Source organism: Lepidothrix coronata, unplaced genomic scaffold (assembly GCF_001604755.1).
Source record: "Lepidothrix coronata isolate B3197 unplaced genomic scaffold, Lepidothrix_coronata-1.0 Scaffold42, whole genome shotgun sequence".
NCBI lineage: Eukaryota > Metazoa > Chordata > Aves > Passeriformes > Pipridae > Lepidothrix > Lepidothrix coronata.
The window spans coordinates 3403037-3410409 of NW_016690222.1; positions in this window are offsets into that span (position 1 = coordinate 3403037).

Here is a 7373-nt window from a genome sequence, read left to right on the forward strand (position 1 = left end):
ATCTTGAAGGTTCCTACGTCGCCACTCTCTTTTAAGGCATGCTCCAACTCATGAAAGTGTCTTCCTCTGTGTTCAAATGCCTGCTTTTCTCCTCTCCTGCAAGCAGCTGGCCTGTCTCTGTGTACGAGGTCTTCCCAGTGCAAGAAACTTTATCACAAATCAGGCCTGACCCTGTACCCATCACTAGCATCTGCTCCCCTTTCTGTAGCAGCTCCAACCCAGCTGCTAGCCTGGGTAAGAAAAGGGAAAGCTGAACTGTGCCTTTGCTGTCAGGAACTGGATGAAGGTACGGTGCATCTACTTCTTGTGATTAATTCCATCCACTCTCACCACCCTAGTGAAACTCTGTGCTGCGCTGTGCAATCAGCTAACCCTCCTAGGTTAGATGTTTGCATGGAAAAAACAACTACCCACTGCAGCGGGCAAAGGGGTGAGTTGGATGGCATTTGGTATGGTTAACATGTCTGTGAGGCACTTGCACAGAAATCCAGCTCTCAGTTGTGACACCAACAGTTCAGCCCTGACAAGAGTTCAGGAATTAAGAAATGTCTCAGAGGGCAAGGATGTCTCAGAAGGATGGTCAAGTGAAGCCAGGGTGCCACTGTGTGCCTTATCAGACTTGGCAGCTCGTGCTCCTGTGCACTCTGCAGCAGGGAGATGGAGAAATAAAGGGTACCTGCAGGTTAGTCAAGCCTCCCAGAACCTGGAACCTGATCTGGGTGCCACCTAGAACAGTGGAAAAGGACTGCCACTGAAAGTGTCAGGGAAGACTGGGTTAGTATTTCAAGCAGTACTGCAGTGATCAAAGGAAATTGCTGAGTGGGGCATGTTCTAGCAGAATCAAAAATCAACAGAAACACACCTGTTCCGTTAACTTCAACTCACCCAAAGTAGTTCCAGAATTTTTAGCGGTTGTTGCAATTTTCTGTGTATCACTTAAAAACATTCCACTTCCAAACAGAAAATGTATTGACCTAATAGCAGAAAAAATGTTCACTTCCTATGGACCTGTAATCTGAACAAGGATTTCTGTATTTTTTAGTCTTCCAGCTGAATGTCTGATTTAAAGTATATTATAAATCTTTATCTGGTATTTGGGTATTTTATTATTATTTTTACAAGGAACTCTGTAGAGATCAGGCTGTATAAATTTGTTTTGTGATTTAAAAAAAAAAAATTTGCATACTCTGCTTACTCCTTGATATTCTCTATGAATTATTTATGGTTTCCATTAAACCCGTTCATCAATTTCTTTTGCTCATCATGATACTGTTTGAATAGCTGTTCCTTAACACAGTCTTTCTTAACAGCATCTTTTTCTTTGATTCCTTCCAGGTTTTGAATATTGTCCTGCTCTCCAAGTTCTCGTTTTCCCTCCATCCAGTCTGCCCTTAGTTTTGTACACACACCACAGCCATAAGAACAGGCTACATTTTTAAAACATGTGGCCCATAATGTGGAGTTTCTTTCACTATTATAGACCCAGGGGAGCTGGAGAGGGTGGTGGCTGTCTTTCACTTTTTTCTGTGTGATCAGCTGAACAGGCTGTTACAGGGTGACCATACTTCAGCCTACAACCACTTTGGCAGCCTGTTGTTACCATTTACCTCACTAATCAACCTGTGAGACAGGGTTGGAGAAAAACCTGAGGTGTGAACTCAGAAACAGCTCCCCTTGCTGTGTCAACCAATATAATACACACTCTATTTGCACCAGTTCAACTCTAGTTGCACCAGTTTTTTGCTCAAGCATAGTACTCAGTGCATCTCCCCTAGTTCTCCTGTTGTAATGTAGCCCCAAAAGCTTTTCTTGAATGGTATGCTCAGGAAATTTGGATGCTTTCAGAACCTGTTGAGCACAACATTTCCCAGAGCACGTGAAAGCCTTGCTGCCATCTGGCACTTGCTTTCTATCCCCCATGTTGGCTTTGCAAGTTGTGCCAGTAGTGCTGTTCTTTAAAAAAACATTGGCACCAACTCTCTGCAATAACTGGCTGGACCCAGTTATTCTTGGTTTTTTTTCGTTCCTGTAAGACATTCTTCGGGTCCTATGGGCACTGTCTAATGGAAATTTCTGGTATTTGATACTGACTTTTGCTAGTAGATACTGAACTGTGCCTGCTGGGTGTTTGCCCCCCTGGGTGATGCTGTTTCCTGCAGACGTTTTGCACAGTCTGCCTGTAAGACACAGATTGCAGTAGCACAGATGTGCAGCTTACTGCCCATGAAACCCAACAACCCCACGCATTTGTCACTGAAATACTGCTGCTGTTTCTTGTAAACCAAAGGCTATTATTCTTGATTTCAAAGCATAAAAAAGGCTATTCTCCCCAGACACTTTTTTTAGTGTACCTCTCAATACTATCTGGTTAGATTTGGGTTGACTGTCAGTGTAACAATTTTCATGTCATTATATATCACATTTGGAAACAGGATTTTTTTCCCAGGAATCCATCAGACTCATTAGGAGTCCGTCCTCTTGCTACAGGATGTTCTCAAGGGCTGAAGACTGTCCAGCCTTCACTTTGCCATATTCTCCAAGTCTTCTTTAACTTGATTCCACAGTTCTTTAAGTTTTTTCTGTGTGTCATCTTGTGACTTGGGGTATGATTTCAGCTTTTGTGAGAATGCAGTCTGGAAATCTTGCCTTATTTTCTCCAGCTGAGGTTTTAGCTGTTGTCTTGCAGCATGGGAATTTTTGATTTACTATCAGTCATATGTCCTGGTTTAGGCACATACTGATATTTTACTTCTAGCAAGGTTTCTTGCATTTTCCAGTCTTTTGATGTTCCTAAATAATAAATCTATTTTTGTATTTACGGTTGACTACTAGGACTATGTCATTATCACTAGGACTGTGTCAATACATTGTCACAGAATGTAGGAACTTGGACCCTGATTCTAGTAGTAACACCAGCATTTTGTCATCAAATGGGACTCTGCATCCTTGGCACACAAATACCATCCTCTTCTTTTCATCAGTGCTTCTTGGGTCTACTTCAATGCACTGTATGTTCTTACTCTGCCACACTTGCAAATGTACCATTGAATTTTTTGTTTGTTTGTTTTCCTGTATTTTAAGCCTATAGATAACTGCATCATCATGGCTAGGCTTCGTGAACGAAGATTTGAGAGATAACTGCAACACTCTAAACTTTTCTGAGTGCTAGAAATGCATTTTTTTCAAGAAGGTATCTTACACAAGGTATTACAAGACTAATGGGTAGTTTGCTACTAGGAAAGGTGTTGTAGAGTTTGGAAAAAGTTATGAAGATAACTTCTTTTGCTTACAGCATCATCTCTTCAAGTTTTTACCCCACTTTCATCCACCCTCCACCCTGTTGTTCATGATGAACCTTATGTGTCTGCACTTCCCATGGCAGAAATTGAACATGATATGCTACAGTCTTTGGGACACATGGTGCATGTAAATGGTATATCTTTCAGAAATTTGCTTTGCATTAAAATATAATAGGAACAAATGATAAAGCTCATCAGCAAATTTTCCTGATCTTAACTCTGGAGTTTACATGAGAGTCAGGGAAAAAAGACTTAAGCAGCTTTTCCAGTGTTGTCTTTAGCAAATGCAAGCTGTGGAATCTAATGGCAAGGCCTTTTTGCATAGGAACATAAAAATTATTAAAGGATAAAGAAGTTTTATACAGCATCCATTAAACTGAAAGTGTCATAAACACTTATATAAACTGCTTGTAAACAGAGGTGTTACAGTAGGTTATACTCACATACAGAAAAACACATACATATGTGCGCACACGCACACACGTACACATGCAATTTGCCAAAGTATTAAACTAAATCTGAAGGTAATATTCTCATCTTGCTGAAATATTGTTGAAAATCTCACTGACTCAAATGGCTTGAAGTGATCAGTTGGACAGCCTTGAATGGAGTATTAACAATAACATTTGCTGCCTTGCCCTTTTAGCATTTCACTTCAGTAAGTTTAAACTGGTTAGAACATCCTTCCTTTATGCAAGTTAATGATCCAAGAACAAGTATGGAAATAAACTGACATGTAAGTGACAAGCAGAAACTGCACTTGGAAATTTCAATATACACTTTGTGTGGAAAATGGAGGTGCCTTGTTCCTCTTCTGAAACTGTCAGAGAAGGAGCTATAAACATTCATCTTAGTGACATTTCTAGACAGCTGATTTCATCACTAGGTGGAACCACTAGTAAACACACCACTGCTGCACAGATCTTTGTGTGTAACTGTCTAAGTGTGTAGAAAAAGACCAAAACAGCCCCTTAGAAATACCATGCATTTGCTGGGGTCTTTGGAGGCACTTGGTCAACTATTGGGTAAAATGCAAAATCTCTCCACACATTCTCTCTCTGCTTTTCTAACCTGAAGTGGAATAGTAGTTATGCTTCTTTTCTTCATTTTCTCTCCCACATCCTGCTGCCAAATATCTGCCTCATCCAAGGACTCCCCAGTAACTCCAAACATTTTGAACAGAGTGGTCAAATGGTTAAATTGTACCATTAGGTGTGAGAGAGAGGACTGAGAAGAGTTCAACGTCAGTCTCTCTGCATGAACAGCAGTCACAGCTGAGTCCTGTGATTTGGAACAGCAGAGACAGGAACTGCTTGCCTGCTAAACACAAAAACATGTAGCCGTGACCTGCCGGGTACCAGTCTTTGAGGAGCCCGAGTGCAAACAGATATTCACTTTCTTATAGTCTGTTCCAAGAAGAAAACAGAACTAAACAGAAAAGCGGACACAGAGGTGGCATTTCAGGCCCTATGATGTGCTGCTTCTCTGTTTGTGTTGTGCAGCCCCACATGTAGGCTGTGGCTAGCACTCACAGGCAGGGTGGTGATGGCAGGAGAATAATTAAATCAAGAAAGAACAAGTTTGCATGCAGGGCACGTGCTCCCACTAACAGAAAAATGGAGTAAGCTACAGCAGATCACTGCCGTAGTTTTGCAGAACTACTTCCCAAAGCAGTGCTAGTGCTGAGCACTACATGCTGGGGCACTCAAGCAGGACTCAAAGCTGTCCACCCCATAGATCCCAGGCCCAACAGATCCCAGCCACATAGATCCCAGCCCCAGTAGATCCCACAGAGTCACTCTGCTGTCTGCCATCCTTTAGCTCAGCTGTGGTTTCTCCAAAGTTCTCTATCTAGTATATGAAGAATGCTTTTACTCTCTTGCCTAGCAGCTGCATGATGAAGTTGTTCCTTGTGTACAAAGAGCTATAGCACACTATGTGCTAGGTGCTGTCTGCTGAACTGGGCACTATTTGTAAGTGTTTACATCTGAATTCACTCTTCAGCTGCTTGCATGTGTTTTCTCATAATCACCTCCAGTAAAGGCTGCTATCAGATTATCTATGACATTTATGATCTTCACACCTATGTTAAAGGCAATTGCACAGTCCCCATATTTCCAGATATTTTTTCAGTAATGCAAAACCCCAAGTGGCTAATTCTTTAGATCTTTCTACTGCTTTCTATTGCTCACTTCCTAACTTCACTGCTTCTCCTATGTCTATCTGACTTTATTTTGCTGCTTTCTTATATTTTGCAGCAGCCAGAACAAATGAACATTTCAAAGACTAAAGCTTTCACTGCTGGAAAAATATTGCCTCTGTATCTTCTTACGGTCACTGTCACTTTCTTTCCTTGGATACCTTAGCGTCTATGGCCAGAAATTGCAGAGATGAGCTTATCTACGAGGTCTTCTGCCCTCTGTGTTCTTTCATGTGCAGAGCAAGGACAGGATGTATTTTTAACTTGGCTACCTTTTCCCTTTCTGAACCCCTTCCCACCTTACCTTCAGCAGCTCCTGCTGGTAGAACCCATCCACATTATCTCTCTGGGGTTACTACCCAAAGTTCCCTCTGGCTCTGTGTACCAGGGGACTTTTGTTACTTGTTCTGGTTGTGTTTGAAAATAAAGTAAAAATACCTTCCTTATTTCCCAGCTGCCCATGGATCTATGCCATGGCATTACTCTTTGGAGCAATTGCACAAGCCCATTTAGTTCATGTTCCCCCCAGTCTTGCAGATGTGCCCTTCCTTAGAGCTGCCTTTTGAGATTTTCCCTTCCTTTGAAGATTTTCAAAGGAAACTGAATCTTGCCTTTGGTCCTCTCCTTTTAGCAAGTAAGTGATGTCCAAGTGGCTGTTTTCTGACATTTTCTGATTCTGAAATTTGGACAAATTATGTTTATCTGAATTTATTCAAAGAGATGTGCCCTGTATTGATGATGTTTGCAGTTTCTTTTGGGGGGGGGGGTTTCTGAGCTTACAGTAAATCCAATTTCAAGGGTCAACTTCTATTTAAAAAGCCTCCTACTGTTGTTTATATTTTAACCACTATGCTAACTAACGTACCCTGACTCTGAAATAAGATCTGATGAACTTCCACCTCCAGGTGGGCCTCACAGTGATCAAATAAATGAGAACAAACACCACAAGACCAGAACTGGGGAAAGATTTAGACACTGTGTGGATCTGTGAGGGAAAAGAAGAAAAAAGGAAAGGCACAAAAGGAGACAGATAAATCAACAGTTTACAAGAGATCCTTTCAAACACAATGCCTTGAGAGGTCACATCCTTGTCACAAGACAGCAGTGAGGACTGCCAGTCTGTCAGATGAAAGACACTTCTCCTGTTTTGAACTTTTCTTATGGAAAACTTACAGAATAATAATTTTTTTTACCAGGAACAATTGCTGACAATATTCTCAAGTCCGGTTTTCCAGGATCAGATCCATTAAGAGAGAGATTAATAATATTTCTCCAAATCTGCATTGTCATCTTTGAAAGAAATGGCAATATAAGTTTTCTTTCCTTTCTTCAGAAATAAATCAGGAGCACCAACACCAGCACAGGTGCATTTTATTCAGATTCGAGGAAATAAGGTTGAGAGAAGTACAAGAACCAAGCCTAAAAGTGGCAACTGTTATAGGCTATAAGGAAGGATTATAGGCTCTGAAGGACTATATGTAGCCCTTTAACATGAGGAAAGCTTGCAAAAGAGTTTGCTTACATAATGTGTGCAGATTTTCCCAAACTACCCTAGACATGTGTTAACAAACCTTCGGCTACCACAATTAGCTTCTTTGGTTTTGAAAACCAGTAAAAAAAGCTGATCTGATTAAAATCTCTAATTCATAGCATTTGTCAATGAGTTTTACAAACTCAGTTAAGACTCAAGGCTTCTCAAACCTCTCCCATGTAGGAGAAACAGCTGCACTCACCTACTTATGCAACTTTTTTCTTAGACTTTAACGACCAGATGTGCATCATAACACAGTAACCCAACAAATATATCAGTGGAAATGGAGGTTACAGAAGCATGGGGAAGATGCCAGAGATGCTGAGGAGGGCAGGGTTGAGCA